Raw genomic sequence first — 17,338 nt, 5'->3', positions numbered from 1 at the left:
AGGATAACAACTATAATCGATCCAATCTTTCCACATGGCTGCAATGTTCAAGCCCCAGCAACATTCACATAAATTTCCTCTGTACTCTGTCCAGAGAAATTGTGTCTTTCCTGTAATGTGGTGACCAGAACTGTACACAGAATGTCAGCCTCTGTGCTAACCTGTCTCTTACACAGTCCCAGCATTATTCTGCTATTGTAGTCAATATCTTGTCCGGTGATGGAAAGTAACGTCTATGCATTCTTTACCACCTTATCTACCCACCCTGCCATATTCAGGGACCACTGAATATACACTCCAAGGTTGCTCACTTCCTCTATGTGTCCCATATTTTTCAATATTCTTTTGATTTATTTACCCTCTTCAAATGCAAAACCTCACACTTCTCCAGACTAAATTTCATTTGCCACTTGTCTGCCAACTCACCCAAACCACTGACGTCACCCTGCAGTTGATAGCCATCCTCTTCACTATCAATAAAATGGCAATTTTTTTTTGAGTCACCTGCAAATTTCCCAATCGTGCCTTCCACCTCAAGGCTAAATCAGAAACAGCAGGAATATAACACGGAGCCCTGCGGAGCATCACGAGAAACAGCTTTCCATTTGCAAAAGTCATTATCCTTTGTGTTCTGTTACTGAGATAATTTTGGATCCAGTTTTTGATGATTCTTTACAACATTTAAAATACATCTGGATAGTTACATGTTAGTAAGGAGTGAGAGGGGTATAGGCCAAATGCTAGCAATGGGACTAGATTAACGTTGAACATCTGGTTGGCATGGATGAGTTGGAGGATCTGTTTCCATGCTGTACATCTCTATAACACTGTGACATTCCTCTTGGCTTGTAACCCATTGGCTTTAAATTTTTGGACCAGTCAGCTGTTTAGGATTTTGTCAAAAGCAATGGAGTCAAACCCATGGCACTGCCCTCCTTAATCCTATTTGTTACTTGCTCAAAACTTCAATGAACTTATTAAGACAGAGAAAGCAAACTTTGTAAGGTTGAACTTGGTCCTGGATACTATTCAATTCTAAGGCAATAAAAGCTAAAAATGTAATTTTTGCATCATGGTGTCATGTGTAAGATATGTGGGTCATCAAATAGATTAAAAAGGTATCCATTCAATGCAGAAGGTTGAGAGAATTTAAAAGTAAAGAGACTAAAGATCAAGAACATCATAAATACTCATAGGGCTGGTAACATATTATTACTCTAAATTCACCCTTGACTTAGCAGATACATTCACGTTGTGCACAATTGCTCAAAGATTGACAGTGACCTGTAGTGTATTGGAAAGCATTTGAATTTATGAAAAAGGTAACAGACTAGTGATGCTGTTCAGACACACAATTATCTCAAAAAAAAGATTTTAATGTGTGGTGCCTCACCGAAGGAGTTAGATTAGATTAGATTCCCTACAGTGTGGAAACAGGCCCTTCGGCCCAACAAGTCCACACCGACCCTCCGCAGAGTAACCCACCCAGACCCATTTCCCTCTGACTAACACATCTAACGCTATGGGCAGTTTAGCACGGCTAATTCACCTAATCTGCACATCTTTGGACTGTGGGAAGAAACTGGAGCACCGGGAGGTGCAGTTTTATCTCAAATAAGTGGAAGGTTGTGTGGCAAACCTGAAGCATATGCTTCACGTACTTTAATGAAGTTTGATCAAAATTACTCACTAGTTAACATAGACACATTCATGATCATGTCTGTGTTACAAAGTTCCACAAATACCTCTCTGGTAGGAAGTTCACTTTATTAACTAACGACCAAATTCCTAGAATCAGATTAGCAGCATGGCTCCAGAGATGGGTATTGATTTTGATGGCTAATTAGTACAATATTGAGTATTGTGAATCAGCAGTTCATGAAAATAGTAAAGAATGCAGATACTCACATGCAGATAGGAAGAAAGAAAAGTCAAATACACTAATTAAAAACATGTAGGAATTAAGAAAGATAAAGTTATTCTTTTCATTGTTTCTTCTCAAATGATAATTTTTTTGTGAAGCATGTTTGTGCGTTTAGGAAAATATCTTTTATGTGTAAATTATATTACTAATATTGAATGTGTGTGTTTTGGTTGTGATTGCTGCAAAGTCCTGCATGCACACAACCTTGTTAAATTTCAGGTATTCCTGATGTTGGAATATGCATATCACATTTTGGCAAGTTATGTGCATGCATCATTTTTAATGCATACGTTTTTTAAAAGGGAGGCTGCCCATCTGCTGCCCTCTTTCTGAAGATGTCAGTTATGAATCAGTTTTATGTCAGTTAGTTCAACAATATTTCTTCGCATTGAGTCCACACTAAGATTCTTTTCTCAGTGCAGTACACAATATATAGACAGAGATCTGTCAGAAAGGAATTCTAGAGCTTAGGGCCTAGGCAGCAAGGCCCAACTACCATTGGAATAGTGATTAATATTAGGGATGTTGAAGAGATAGAATTAGAGACACACGTCTCAAAGGGTTGTGAAGTTGGAAATCCTATCCCTTACAATTTAGAATTGAAGTTGTAAATCCTATCCCTTACAATTTAGAATTGTAAGGGATAGGATTTAGAATTGTAAGGGATAGGATGGGTTAGTGTAGTTTAGGTGGGCTTGGATCGGCGCAACATCGAGGGCCCAAGGGCCTGTACTGCGCTGTATTCTTCTATGTTCTATGTTCTATTACAGAGAAATGGAGTGGTCAAATCATTGAGAGATTAGAAAACAAGAATGACAACTTCAAAATCCTGGAGATTTGTAAGAGTAGGTATGACAGCATTTATTATAAATCGGGACATGTGCAGCAGAGCTTTGAATGGCCTCAAGTTTAGCAGCTGGAAGAATGTGGGAGGCTAGCCATGGGTGCATTTGAACAGTCAAGTCTGGAGATAACAACGGTTTTGATGAGTGCTTCAGCAGCAGCAGAAAGGCTGAAGATAAATCATGTTACAGAGCTGGAAATAGTTGTCTTAGTGATGATGCAGAAACACGATTGAAAACTCAGGAACAAATATGATGTCCAAGATAGCAAATAGTTCAGTTCAACCTTCAGATGGCAGGATGGACTCAACAGCTGGGGAATGGAGTTGTGTCGGAAAGCAAACATAATGGCTTCAGTTTTTCCAACATATAATTAAAAGAAGATTTCTGAGCATTCTGCACTGGATGTCAGGTCAGCAAACCAATAATTTAGAACTAATAGAGAGGGATGAAAACAGGTGTGGTGAGATGGAGTTGGCTATCATCAGTTTTAATGGAAGAACCAACATTATATTTTCCATTGATTTGACAGAGAGGAAGTATGATTGGTTTAAGGATGGATCATTAGACATCACCAGAGCTTTCTGTATAGGAATGCAAAGAGAGGCTCCTCAGTATCCTGGCCAAAATGTAATTGTTCAACCAATGTAAAGAAAAAGACATCACCTGGTTATTATCTGATTGCTATTTGCTGGATTTCATTGTGTACAAAGTTTTGCAGGTGTATTTCCAATGATACAACAGTGACCACACTTTAAAAAGTGCTTAAATTGCCTTAAAATGTTTTGGGTCATCTTGGGGTCATATAGAATTCTATGTAAATATCAATTCAATTTGCAGAACAATAGTTGAGGCTCCATATAGATATTTACACAAAACAAGGCCATCTAGCCTTTCATTCTTGGGCTAACTATTTGAAGATCTGCCAGGGATGAAAATGGAGGACAGACAAATAAGAAATAAGGAGAAAACATGAGGAAATAGAGGAGTTCTCATCTTCACACAGGGGTTACAAGGTCAGAGGCTAGGAATCTTCCAAGACCTCTCACAATCCTCTAACTCCCCTCCTGGCCCCAAAGCCTGCCAACCACCCACGGCACAGGTATATGGTGCACACTCTCCACTTGCCCATATGAGTGTGTCTTTAACAACACTTAAGGAGCTTGACACCATCCATAACAAAGCAGCCCCTTGATTGGCACCACCTTCACAAACATCCACTCCCTCCACCCACTGATGGTCAGCAGTGGCAGTGCATACAATCTACAAGATGCACTTCAGAAACTCACCAACGCTCCTTAGACAACAGATCCTAACCCTTCCAAAACCCACAAGCACTTGCATTGAGAAGGACAAGGGCAACTGTCACAAAGCTGGCCCTATTTCTAAAAGCCATTCCTTTTCTCAAGGATACTGTGTCCTTGATTTTTTTCAGAGAGATCATAAATACCTCCAGGCTCCAAAACATCTAGTTTGGTACAGAGGTGAAAAAAGATTTTGAGAGGCCTTTTGTTTATATGAAAACAGATGAGACTTCAGGCCAAAGTGGTCATGTTTTAGAAGTGACCTGATAATGAAAGGGAAGTGGTCAGTTCTGAAAGCTGAGCAGTTCAGTTCCAGAACTAGTTAAGGAGTGCAGCAGTGGGCTGTGTGGAAACAGTCTGCTAGACTCTCTCTCCTTCTGCCCTTCTAACTTCAACCTGTAAGTATTTGTTTCATTTTTACTGTGTTTCGGGGGTTTGCTTATTGGGACTTTGGTGTATATTCGGATCAGCACAATTAAGTCTAGTTTGGATAGACTGAGTTCTGTAGAGGTTCTTTATGTTTCATTGTATAATTTTATGAATCAATTTCTGTCTGTTTTAAAACCTGATAGTCAACCTAGCTAACTTACTCCAGCTAACTTTCACTGTATACTTAGTGAAACAAATTGCAAAGTTATGATCTGGGTTGCCGGCTTAAGAATGTTTTGAGTGGTCTGGCCTAGTCCATAACACAGCAGATATATATGTGAACACCACCATTGGTAAGTTCCCTCTAAGCCACTCACCATCCTAATCTTGGAAATATATTATTGTTCCTTCAGTGCAGAAGAGATAAAATTCCCGAACTCCCTCCTAAATGGCATGTCAGTCTGCCTACATCACATGACTAACGATACGAGGCAGTAACTGACCATCACTTTCTCAATGGCAACTAATAAATACTGGCCCAGCCAGTGACACCCACATCATGTGGATGAATTTATAAAAATGTACACCCACCTCTCCCCCCCCCCCCCCACACACACACACACACAACAAGGAAGCAAAGCTTTGAGATGTTAGCATTCTCAGTTAACAGTGATAATTCATTGTATTCTTACAGCTGAATTAAGGCTGAAATAAAACAAACAAGTGTGACAAATCAAAAGGTGTGCAAATGTACCCTGACTAACAATGGCCAGTTTGCAGTAACCCTTTCCAGCTCAGGCACGTTACACAGTGAGATACACAAAGGGAACACAAGTCAGTGGAAGGTCCAACACAATTTTATTGAACACATTATCAAGGAAAAACAGACACTACTATTGTACACTAATTTAATTCTAATTTAAGTCCCTTCACAGGATTCTTCATTAAACAGTTTTAAATCTCTAAATAATCTCAAATCTACACTAGTTATGTATTTCTGACATGCCCTTCCAAGGATTTGCTACACCCTATCCACATGTCCCCACCACTGTACCTGAACTGTTTGTCTGAAACGACTGGTAATACCCTTCAGTAATGCTGGGACAGACTATTCCTTGGTCTTTGAGGGTCGGCTGATGTTTCAGGATCTGGAGTCATCGATTTGGGCTTCCCTTCTCATCTCGGGCTGGCTCTGGTCTTTGGGTTGGCACACTGAGGTGGTTTTTCTGGGTCAGGTCGGTCTGATGATGCTCACCACAAGGTACAAGTCGCTGCCAGTCGCAGGTGCTCTCTGGAGGTGCTGGTGAAGAAGGTGCAGAGAGCAGTGAGAGCTGGGGTTCCAGATTTTCTCTTTCTTCCCTCTTTTCACGCCTTTCTCAAAGACTCTGTGGCCTGTATCCAATACTAGCATTGGGTAGGGACAGCAAGATCCAATTAGATCACTACTTTCCATATTTGGAGGTTGCAGAACCTGGTTTTGAATGGCAAACTAAATCCAAGAGGGAGGATGGGCAAACGTTATGACTGTTAGAGCTGCTCCTTTTTTTGAGATTTGTCAGTGTTGGAGTTGATTTCCTTAAATCTTTGGAGCAGTTATCACTATTTTATAAGCTATTGCATTGTTTTGGAACTTCAGAAAAGAAAAATCAAAGCAACAGCACTTTTAAAAAAAGGGAGAGAGACACAGCATGTACCACATGGGAGGTGAAAACCAGAGAACTAAACCTGCACAGCTGTCTGATGCACCAGCGAACCTGCACAGTTGACTGCCTCTGTTGTTTAGTAACAAGTATCTCTGGACATCAGAGTTCAGTCTAAGAAAAATAAACAAATAGTGAAATTCACAGTTGACCTTGGAGAACAGTGTGTGTGGGAGCTCACAGCACTGGAGCAACTAAGTGGCTAAATTTAAAGTGTAACATTACTTTTTTTTGTAAACCTACAATAGTGAGAAGAGAGGGCTTTTTTGATTATATGTTTTTATTGAGATCCGTCTCTTGATTAAACTTTAAAAATATAAAACATAGGTACTAAGTTAGCCTGGAGCAGTGTTTTTAGAGGAGTAAGATGGTGCTATTATTCTAGGTCTGTAGATTGTTAAGGTGCAAAGATGGCCTTTAGTGGAACGATGTGCTCTTCCTGTCGGATGTGGGAGATTTTCCATGTTACTGATGATTATTTCTGCAGGAAGTGTGCTTGGTTGCGAATCCTATTGGATCGCATGGGTTGGTTGGAGCGGCAGTTAGAGGCAATGAGTAAGTTACAAGAGCCAGGGGTATAATGAATATCAGGAAATGAGAAAAACTGTAGATATAGTCAGGTAGATGGGTTACCTCCATGAAAGGTAGGATAGATAAGCAGATAGTGCGGGAGTCTCCTGTGGCTATCCCCACCTCAAAGACGTCTGCTGTTTTGGAAAGTAGAGGGGGTGATGGAATCTCAGGTGAGTGTAACACCAACGGTCAAGTTTCTGGTGCTGAGACTGGCTCTACTGTAACAAAGGGTATGACAGGTTCCAAGCGATCGATTGTGATAGGAGACTCTAACCAGAGGCACAGACAGATGTTTCTGCAGCCAACAATGAGACATCAGAATGGTGTGTTGCCTCCCTTGTGCGAGGATCAAGGATATCTCAGAGAGGGTTCAGAATATTCTGAAAGGGGAGAGGGTCCAGCAGGATGTTGTACACATTGGAACTAACAACACAGGACAAGAAAAGAATGAGGTTGTGAGGAGACAACACAGGAATTAAGCATCAAGGTAAAAATTAGGTCCTTGGGGGTAGTAATATCTGGATTACTCCTGGTGCCACAAGCTAGTGAGAGTAGGAATAGGAGGATAGAGGAGAAAAATGCGTGGCTGAGGAGCTGTTGTATGGGAGAAGGATTCACATTTTTTGGATCATTGGAATGTCTTCTGGGATAGAAGTGACTTGCGGGAAATTAAGAAGCAAATTTATCAGGTAACCTCAGTTATCTGTAAGAATAATAGAGTGATAATGGTAAGGACTTTTAACTTTCCAAACATAGATTGGGACTGCTACAGTGTTAAAGGCTTGAATTGACAGGTATTTGTTAATGTGCTCAAGAAAACTTTCCGATGTACCAATGAGAGAAGGTGCAAACCTTGACCTACTCTTGGGAAGGGCTGGTGACTGAGGTGTCAGTGGGGGACCTCTTTGGGGCCAGCGACCATAATTCTATTAGGTTCAAAATAGTGATGGAAAAGGATAGACCAGATCTAAAAGTTAAAGTTCTAAATTGGAGGAAGGCCAATTTTGATGGTATTAGGCAAGGACTTTCAAAATTTGATTGGGGGCAGATGTTCGCTGGTAAAGGGAGGGTTGGGAAGTGGGAAGCCTTCAAAATGAGATAGCAAGAGTCCAGAGACAAAATGTTCTTGTTAGGGTAAGGGCAAGCCTGGTAGGTGTGGGGAATGCCAGATGACTAGAAAAATTGAGGCTTTGGTTCAGACAAAGAAGGTAGATACAGCAGCGATTGAGTGAATCGCGCGAAGAGTATAAATCCAGAAGTATATGTAAGAGGCAAATCAGGAGGGCAAAAAAGGGGACATGAGATAGCTTTGGCCAAGAGGGTTAAGGAGAATCCAAAGGGATTTGACAAATATATTAAGGTCAAAGGGGTACATAGAACAATACAACGCAGTACAGGTCCTTTGGCCCTCAATGTTACGCCGACCTGTGAAACCTATCTGAAGCCCATCTAACCTATGGAAACATACAGAGCCTTGGATATCCCAAAGCAATTCGCAGCCAATTAAATACATTTGTATTGCAGCTGCTGCAGTCAATTTGCAAATAGCAAGTTGCCACAAACAGCAATGAAATAAGTAACTCACTACAGACTTGGTTCAAAAACAGACAGAAGAGTTGAATTCTGGAGATGAGCTGATGGACAGCCCTTGACATCACGGCTGAACTTAGAGGGTGACATCAAGGAGCCCGAGAAAATCTGCAATCAGGGGGCACACTCTCCGCTGGTTAGTCACAGATGCTTGTGGTTGTCAGAGGTCAGTCATCTCAGTCCCAGGATCTTAGCCAAGCCAGCAATGCCCACATCTCATCAGCAAATAGAAAAAAAAACTGGATAATCTGCTTAAGGCATTTGAATTCAATACTGCTGCCAGGGGCAGTATCCACCGAACCGGAAAGCACAGGTTCACATCTCTCTTGTCCTAATATGTCAGAGCAGGTCCATTACAAATATCTCTATACATGCCAGGCCATCTTGCTTCCTTAGGATCAGTGCCTCAGAACTACTATGGCCAGCCCAGTGGGGAAGATGGTTCCTCACATTTAACAGCTCATCCAATGGCAACATTTATTGCCTGTTGCCCCTTGAGAAGGTGGGGGTCAGCTGCCTTCCTGACCTGCTGCAGTCCATGTGCTGTGGGTTGACCCAGAATGTTCTTAGGGAGGGAATTCCAGGATTCTGACCCAGTGACAGTGAAGGAACGGCGCTATACCTCCAAGTCAGGACGGCAAGTGGCCTGGAGGGGAACCCGCAAGGGATGGTGTTCCCATGCATCTGCTACCCTTGTCCTTCTAGATGGAAGCAGTTATGGGTTAGTTAGGTGCCAATAAAGGAGGTTTAATGTATTTCTGCAGTGAATCGTGTAGATGGTACACACTGCTGCCACTGTGCACTGGTGGTGTAAGGAGTGAAAAGTAAAGCTGGTCAATGTGGGGCCAATCAAGCAGCTGCTTTGTCCTGGATGGTGTTGAGCTTCTTGAGTGTAGTTGGGGCTGCACCCAACCAGGCAAGTGGGGGGGTTCCATCACACTCCTGACTTGTGCCTTGGAGATGGCGGACAAGCTATGGGAATTAGGAAGTGAGTTATTCACTGCAGTATTCCTAACCTCTGACCTGCTCTTGTTGTATTTGTATGCCTTTGTTTCCAGTCAATGCTGCCCCATAGGATGTTCATAATGGGGAATTCAACAACATTAATGCAAGGGATTGTTAAGGGGAAGTAATCAGAGTCCCTCTCATTGGAAATGCTCATTGCCTGCCATGCTGCAAATGTTACTTACCACACAGCAACTTAAGCTTGGCTGCTGGCCAGGTCAGACACTTGCCTAACCCAAAGGAAGATGTTCATGGTTGTTGGTCATCAATCACCCCTGTCCCGGAACATCATTGCAGGAGTTCCTTATGGTAGTGTCAGTGAACATCCTTACTCTGACCTTTTGGTGGAGGGAAGGTCATTGATGAAACAGCCAAAGATGGTTGAGCTAGGACACTACCCTGAGGAACTCCTCCAGAAATATCCTGGAGCTGATAGGATCCAACAATTATAAACACCTTCCTTTGTGCTAAATATGACTCCAACCAGTGAGTGTCCCCACCCTCCCAGCGATTCTTACTGACTCCAGTTTTGCTGGTAACTAGGGAGAGAATAGGGCACCTCAAAGATCAGCAAGGCTGCCTATGTGTAGCATCGTAGGAGATGGGGGAGATATTAAACGAGTATTTTGCACCAGTATTTACTGTGGAGAAAGACATGGAACATCTAGAATGTGGGGAAATAGAGGGGGACATCTTGAAAAATGTTCAGTTAACAGAGATGGTGCTGGACATCTTAAAATGCATAAAGGTGGATAAATCCCCGCATCCTGATTAAGTGTATCCTTCAATTTTGTGGGAAGCTATGGAAGTGATTGCTGGGCCTCTTGCTGAGATACTTGTATCATCGATAGGCCCAGCTGAGCTGCCGGAAGACTAGGGGTTGGCTAATATGGTGCCACTGTTTAAGAAAGGTGGTAAGGAAAAGCCAGGGAACTGTAGACCAGTGAGTCTGGCATCAGTGGTAGACAAGTTGTTGGAAGGAAACCTGAGTGACAGGATGTATGTGTATTTGGTAAGGCAAGGACTGAATAGGGATAGTCAACATGGCTTTGTGCAAGTGAAAATCAAGTCTTACTAACTTGTGCTCCTGACGAAGTAACAAAGAGTTTTGATGAAGGCAGAGTAGTGGATGTGATCTATGTGGATTTCAGTAAGGCGTTTGACAAGATTCCTCATGGTACAATGGTTAACAAGTTTAGATCACATGGAATACAGGAAGCAGAAGCCATTTGGATACAGACTGGCTCAAAGGTAGGAGACAGAGGGTGGTGTTGGAGGGTTGCTTTTCAGACTGGAGGCCTGTGACCAGTGATGTGCCACAAGGATCAGTGTTGGGTCCACTGCTTTTTGCCATTTATATAAATGAGTTGGATGTGAACATAGGGGGTATAGTGAGTAAGTTTGCAGAAGACACCAAAATTGCTATGTAGGTGACAACAAAGAAGGTTACCTCAGAGTAAAACGGGATCTTGATCAGATGGGCCAATAGCCTGAGGAGTGGCAGATGGAGTTTGATTCAGACAAATGTAATTTGGGAAAGCAAATCAGGGCTGGACTAATACACTTAATGGTAAGGCCCTGGGAAGTATTACTGAACAAGGAGACCTTGGAGTGCAGGTTCATAGTTCATTGAAAGTGGAGTCGCAGGCAGATACAATCGTGAAGGCGGCATTTGGTATGCTTGCCTTTATTGATCAGTGCATTGAATATCAGAATTGGGAGGTCTGTAGAAGATATTGGTTAGGTCACTTTAGGGTCTCCCTGCTATAGGAATAATATTGTGAAACTCGAAAGGGTTCAAAAAAAGATTTACAAGGATGTTGCCATGGTTGGACGTTTAGAGCTATAGGGAGAGGCTGAAGTGGCTGGGGCTACTTTCCCTGGAGCATCGGAGGCTGAGGGGTGACATTATAGAAGTTTATAAAATCATGAGGCGCATGGATAGGGTGAATAGCCAAAGTCTTTTTCCCAGAGTAATGGAGTCCAAATCTAGAGGGCATAGGTTTAGGGTGAGACAAGAAATATTTAAAAGAAACCTAAGTGGCAATGTTTTCACACAGAGGGTGGAGCGTGTATGGAGTGAGCTGCCAGAGGAAGTGGTGGAGGCTGGTACAATTACAACATTTAAAAGATATTTGGATGGGTATATGAATAGGAAAGGTTCAGAGGGATATGGGCCAAATGCTCGCTGCTGGGACTAGATTAATTTAGGATATCAGGTCAGCATGGAGGAGTTAGCCAAAAGGTCTATTTCCATGTTGTACATCTCTATGATTCTACGACTCTTAAATGTTATCCTTGTCAAGTTATGCCTTGTCACTTGGACTGAGTTGGGTGCCACCAAGTCTATGTAGCATTCTTCTAATAATGTAGCCTCACTGAAAGTCAAAACAATGGTTAATTCTGAAGCAAGGAGGCCACTAGTACCTGGCCAAGGAGCTTCTGGTTTGACAGGAAGTTGATTTTCCAAGGCCTGGCTGCATGAATACTCTGTTCCAGCTCTGCAGTTTGCAAACTGCAGAATCCATTTTTTTGAATTTTTAATCCATACTAATAAGAAAATGCCTAATATTTCAGCAACAATCCTGGAGGTTATGGGTGACCTGACCATAACTTTGGCTAATGACAGCACCTAGCCTACTGCAAAAGTTCCCAATTACCATTACATCCTGCAACCTTCATGTTTCTGTTAGTCGTTGTGAATGTCATTAGCCTAAATGCTGAAACAACTTCCTAGTTCACCCTGCTCTCCTGATTTGCAAAGACTCCCACTTTCCAGGTAAATAATTTCATTTTGACTCCTCCCATATCAAGACATTCTACTCCAGTCTGCTATGTCCCTTCATTCTCGATACAATGGAAATACCATAAGGCCATAAGATATGGGGGCATTATTAGGTAATTTGGCCTATCAAATCTATTCTGCAATTCAATTATGGCTGATATGTTTCTCAACCCCATTCTCCTGCCTTCTCCTCATAACCTGTGATCCCCTAACTAATCAAGAACTTATCTATCTCTGTCTTAAACACAGTCAATGACTTGGCCACCACAGCCCTCTGTGGCAATGAGTTCCACACATTCACCACCATCTGGCTGAAGAAATTCGTCCTTATCTCAGTTCTAAAGGCTGTGCGCTCAGATCCTAGTCTGTTCTACTAGTGGAAACTTCTTCTGTATACGTCCACTCTATCCAGGCCACACAGTATTCTGTATCCTCAACATCCTAAACTCCAAGTACAGACAGGGAGTAAATAACTGCTCCTCATACGACAAACTCTCCATCCTCAGGACCATTCTTGTAAGCCTCCTCTGGACTCATTCCAACACCAGCATATCTTTCCTTGGAAACAGGGCCCAAAACTGCTCATAATTTTCCAAATGTGGTCTGACCAGAGCTTTACAGGCTCAGGAGAAAGTGAGATCTGCAGATGCTGGAGCAGGCTCAGTACTACATCTCTGCTATTGTACTGTAGCCTTCTTGAAATGAATGCTAACATTGTATTTGCCTTCCTAACTGCTATCTGAACCTGCATGTTAAGCTTAAGAGAATCCTGAACTTGGACTCACAAGTCTCTTTGGGCTTCAGATTTCTGAAGTCTTTATTCTCTGCTGATTTTTAAATAGGACATTGGTTAGGCCACTGTTGAAATATTGCGTGCAATTCTGGTCTCCTTCCTATCAGAAAGAGATTGTGGAAACTTGAAAGGGTTCAGAAAAGATTTACAAGGATGTTGCCAGGGTTGGAGGATTTGAGATATAGGGAGAGGTTGAATAGGCTGGGGCTGTTTTCCCTGGAGCATTGGAGGCTGATGGGCGACCTTATAGAGGTTTATAAAGTCATGAGGGGCATGGATAGGATAAATAGGCAAAGTCTTTTCCCTGGGGTGAGGGAGTCCAGAACTAGAGGGCTTAGGTTTAGGGTGAGAGGGGAAAGATATAGAAGAGACCTAAGCGGCAATGTTTTTATGCAAAGGGTGGTATGTGTATGCAATGAGCTGCTAGAGGAAGTGGTGGAGGCTAGTAAAAGGCATCTGGATGGTATATGAATAGGAAGGGTTTGGAGGGATATGGGCCAGGTGCTGGCAGATGGGACTAGATTGGGTTGGGATATCTGGTCGGCATGGACAAGTTGGACCGAGGGTCTGTTTCCATGCTGTATATCTCTATGGCTTCACCATCCTCTCTCGCTTCCTCTTAATCTTCATCACAGTGTAAGCTTTCTCTTTTGCTTTTATGCTGTCCCTGACTTTCCTTGTCATCAATGGTTGCCTCATCCTACACTTAGTACTTTTCTTCTTCCTGGAGATTAATTTCCACTATGCCTCCCGAATTGCCCTCAGAAACTCTTGCCATTACTACACCACTGTCTTCCATTAGGCTCGCCTTCCAATCAACTCTGGCCAACTCCTCCCTTATGTCTTTGTAGTTACTTTTACTCAATGGTAATATTGTTACATCTGTTTCCAGCGTCTCCCTCTCAAACTGGAGGGTGAATACTAAAACATTATGTTCACTATCCTCCAGGAGCTCCTTCCCCTTAAGCTCCTTTATCAAGTCTGCCTCATTTGACATGACCAAACCCAGAATTTCCTTTTTTCTAGTAGGCAAAAGTGAGGACAGCAGAAGTTGGAGATTAGAGTCAAGAGTGTGGTGCTGGAAAAGCACAGCAGGACAGGCAGCATCCGAGGAGCAGGAAAATCGATGTTTCGGGCAAAAAGCCCTTCATCATAGGTCGGAGGGGAGGGTGGAGTGGATAGATGGGAAGGACAATGGACAGGTGGGACAGGTCACGAGGGCGGTGCTGAGCTGGAAGGTTGGAACTGGGATAAGGTGGGGGAGGGGAAATGAGGAAACTGGTGAAACCAACATTGCTGCCATGGGATTGGAGGGTCCCAAGGTGGAAGATAAGGAGTTCTTCCTTCAGGCATCGGATGGTTAGGGAGTGGTAATGGAGGTGGCCCAGGACCTGCATGTCCTTGACGGAGTGGGAAGGGGAGTTGAAATGTTCGGCCATCGGGCGGTGGGTTTAGTTGGTGCGGATGCCCCGGGGATGTTCTCTGAAGTGCTCTGTGAATAGGCATCCTGTCTCCCCAATGTAGAGGAGACTGCATCGGGAGCAACGGATACAATGAATGACTTGCGTGGAAGTGCAGGTGATACATTGATGGATGTGGAAGGCTCCTTTGGGACCTTGGATGGAGGTGAGGGGGGAGGTGTGGGCGCAGGTTTTGCAATTCCTGCGGTCGCAGGGGAAGGTGCCAAGAGGGGACGGTGGGTTGTTCGGAGGCATGGACCTGACCAGGTGGTCATGGAGGGAACGGTCTTTGCAGAAAGCGGATAGGGATGGGGAGGGAAATATATCTCTGGTGGTGGGGTCCGTTTGGAGGTGGCGGAAATGGCGGAGGATGATGCAATGTATCGGGAGGTTGATGAGGTGGAAGGTGATTCTGTCCTTGTTGTTGGATTGGTGGGGTTCAAGGGAGGAGTTGCGGGAAGTGGAGGAGATGCACTGGAGAGCATCATCGACCACGTGGGAGGGGAAATTACGGTCTTTAAAGGAGGAGGCCATCTGGTGTGTTCTGTGGTGGAACTGGTCCTCCTGGGAGCAGATACGGTGGATGCAGATGAATTGGGAATAAGGGATAGCATTTTTGCAGGAGGCAGGGTGGGAGGTGGTGTAATCCAGTTAGCTGTGGGAGTCGCTGGGTTTATAGAAGATGTCAGTGTTGAGTTGGTCACCATTGATGAAGATGGAGAGGTCCAGGAAGGGGAGGGAGGTGTCAGAGATGGTTCAGGTGAATTTAAGGTAGTTTCTTTGTCAGCTACGTAGAACAGTCCATCTTCCGTAGTTACACCAGCACCACTCTCCATCTTTTTCTCCATTACATTGATGACAGCATCGGTGCCACCTCGTGTTCATCAACTTCACCAACACATTCCACTCTGACCTTAAAATCACCTGGACCATCTGACACCTCCCTCCCCTTCCTGGACATCTCCGTCTCCATCAACTGTGACCGATTCAACACAGATATTTTCTACAAACCCACTGACTCCCACAGTCACCTGGATTACACCTCCTCCCGGCACGGTGGCATGGTGGCACAGTGGTTAGCACTGCTGCCTCACAGCGCCAGAGACCCGGGTTCAATTTCTGACTCAGGCGACTGACTGTGTGGAGTTTGCACATTCTCCCCGTGTCTGCGTGGGTTTCCTCCGGGTACTCCGGTTTCCTCCCACAGTCCAAAGATGTGCAGGTCAGGTGAATTGGCCATACTAAATTGTCCGTAGTGTTAGGTAAAAAAGGGGTACAGGTGAGTTGCGCTTCGGCGGATCGGTGTGGACTTGTTGGGCCGAAGGGCCTGTTTCCACACTGTAAGTAATCTAATCTAAAAAAAAAACCCTGCCTCCTGCAAAAATGCTATCCCTTATTCCCAATTCCTCCGCCTCTGCCGCATCTGCTCCCAGGAGGACCAGTTCCACCGCAGAACACAACAGATAGCCTCCTTCTTTAAAAACTGCAATTTCCCCTCCCATGTGGTTGATGATGCCCTCCAGCCCATCTCATCCACTTCCCGCACCATGGCAAAATACTGTTTCTCTCCTCAAAAAGAATATCAGGCAGTTCAGGAAAAATACAGTTAACTCACTGTAAAAGTTTGGTTTGTGAAACTTTCAAACCAGGAGTGTTTGACATCTACAAGTTATTAAAAGCTGAGAAAGTCTAAGCCCTCAGTTTTATGAACATTCTTGTCAAATGACTTCCAGGATTCACAGGAAAGGACTGGGAGAACCAGTTAAGTTGAACCTAAACGTGTAATTTCTGTCCATTTGAGTCTCTGTAACAGACTGTGAGAAGATGAGATGTGACTTTGTTTCGCTGTGTATATAAATTCTTTCAAACTGTGATTTATATATAGATAGCTTGGTTTAATTTTTTTGTTTTACCTTTTCTTCTGTTACGTTGCTATAGAAACTCTTCAGCCTTGTGTAACGATTTCAGTGAGTGACCACCACCTTAATGAAAATATTTTTTAAAAATTCAATGAAGTCAGATGTTGTGTCTGACTTGTCCACTAGCACTATTAGTTTGGATCATAACACTTGGCCAACCTTCTGAAATTAACCTTCTTCCTGAGGTGTGTAATAGTAAAGTATGGACTGGACTGTGCGTTTAGAGACTCTACCCTCAGACTACAGGAAACATTATCTTCCTGCTCTTATTTCATCTGGAAAGATACTTACTGAGACATTGACAAGTCTATAATCCTAAATGCAACAGAATTCCATGTGGACCACTGCACAAACCACTGATCTCCCACAAACTTGTCTCTGTATCAGTCTTTGCCACCCTGCAAGAAAGAAAAGAAATTTAATCACTTGTGTTTTAAATGCTGCTGCAGCCTTCTCTCTTAACCATGGTAATTTAGCTGGCAGTATTTTGTCACTGTTGTATCATTCACAGAATTGTATCATTAAGGATGAGGTTTCTAAATTCTTGGAAGAACAGGGTCGGATTATAACAAGTCAACATGGATTTAGTAAGGGGAGGTCGTGCCTGACAAACCTGTTGGAGTTCTTTGAAGAAGTGACAAGTAGGTTAGACTGGGGAAACCCAGTGGATGTGGTCTACCTAGACTTCCAAAAGGCCTTTCATAAGGTGCCACACGGGAGGCCACTGAGCAAGGTGAGGGCCCATGGTGTTCGAGGTGAGCTGCTGGTATGGATTGAGGATTGGCTGTCTGACAGAAGGCAGAGAGTTGGGATAAAAGGTTCTTTTTCGGAATGGCAACCGATGACAAGTGGTGTCCCGCAGGGTTCAGTGTTGGGGCCACAGCTGTTCACATTATATATTAATGATCTGGATGAAGGGACTGGGGGCATTCTAGCAAAGTTTGCTGATGATACAAAGTTAGGTGGACAGGCAGGTAGTACTGAGGAAGTGGGGAGGCTGCAGAAGGATCTAGACAGTTTGGAGGAGTGGTCCAGGAAATGGCTGATGGAATTCAATGTGAGCAAATGCAAGGT

General features: G+C 43.5%; 1 long non-coding RNA gene across 2 annotated transcripts in view; it reads right to left on the bottom strand.

Annotated features, from left to right (window-relative positions):
* Positions 1 to 5,328: 5,328 nt before the first annotated feature.
* Positions 5,329 to 17,338, bottom strand: part of LOC122549655 — a 16,304-nt gene continuing 4,294 nt past the window's right edge. Inside the window, exons 3-4 of one of the 2 annotated variants that reach the window (XR_006311629.1) lie at positions 16,556 to 16,662; positions 5,329 to 6,253 (exon numbers count right to left, since the gene is read on the bottom strand). This is a non-coding gene — a long non-coding RNA (uncharacterized LOC122549655). The remainder of the gene's footprint in view (positions 6,254 to 16,555; positions 16,663 to 17,338) is intronic. The other variant, XR_006311630.1, reaches the window with a different exon arrangement.

This window comes from Chiloscyllium plagiosum, chromosome 5 (assembly GCF_004010195.1).
Source record: "Chiloscyllium plagiosum isolate BGI_BamShark_2017 chromosome 5, ASM401019v2, whole genome shotgun sequence".
NCBI classification, from domain to species: domain Eukaryota; kingdom Metazoa; phylum Chordata; class Chondrichthyes; order Orectolobiformes; family Hemiscylliidae; genus Chiloscyllium; species Chiloscyllium plagiosum.
Note: the sequence above shows the minus strand (reverse complement) of the source record. Positions and strands in the feature narration are given on the sequence as shown.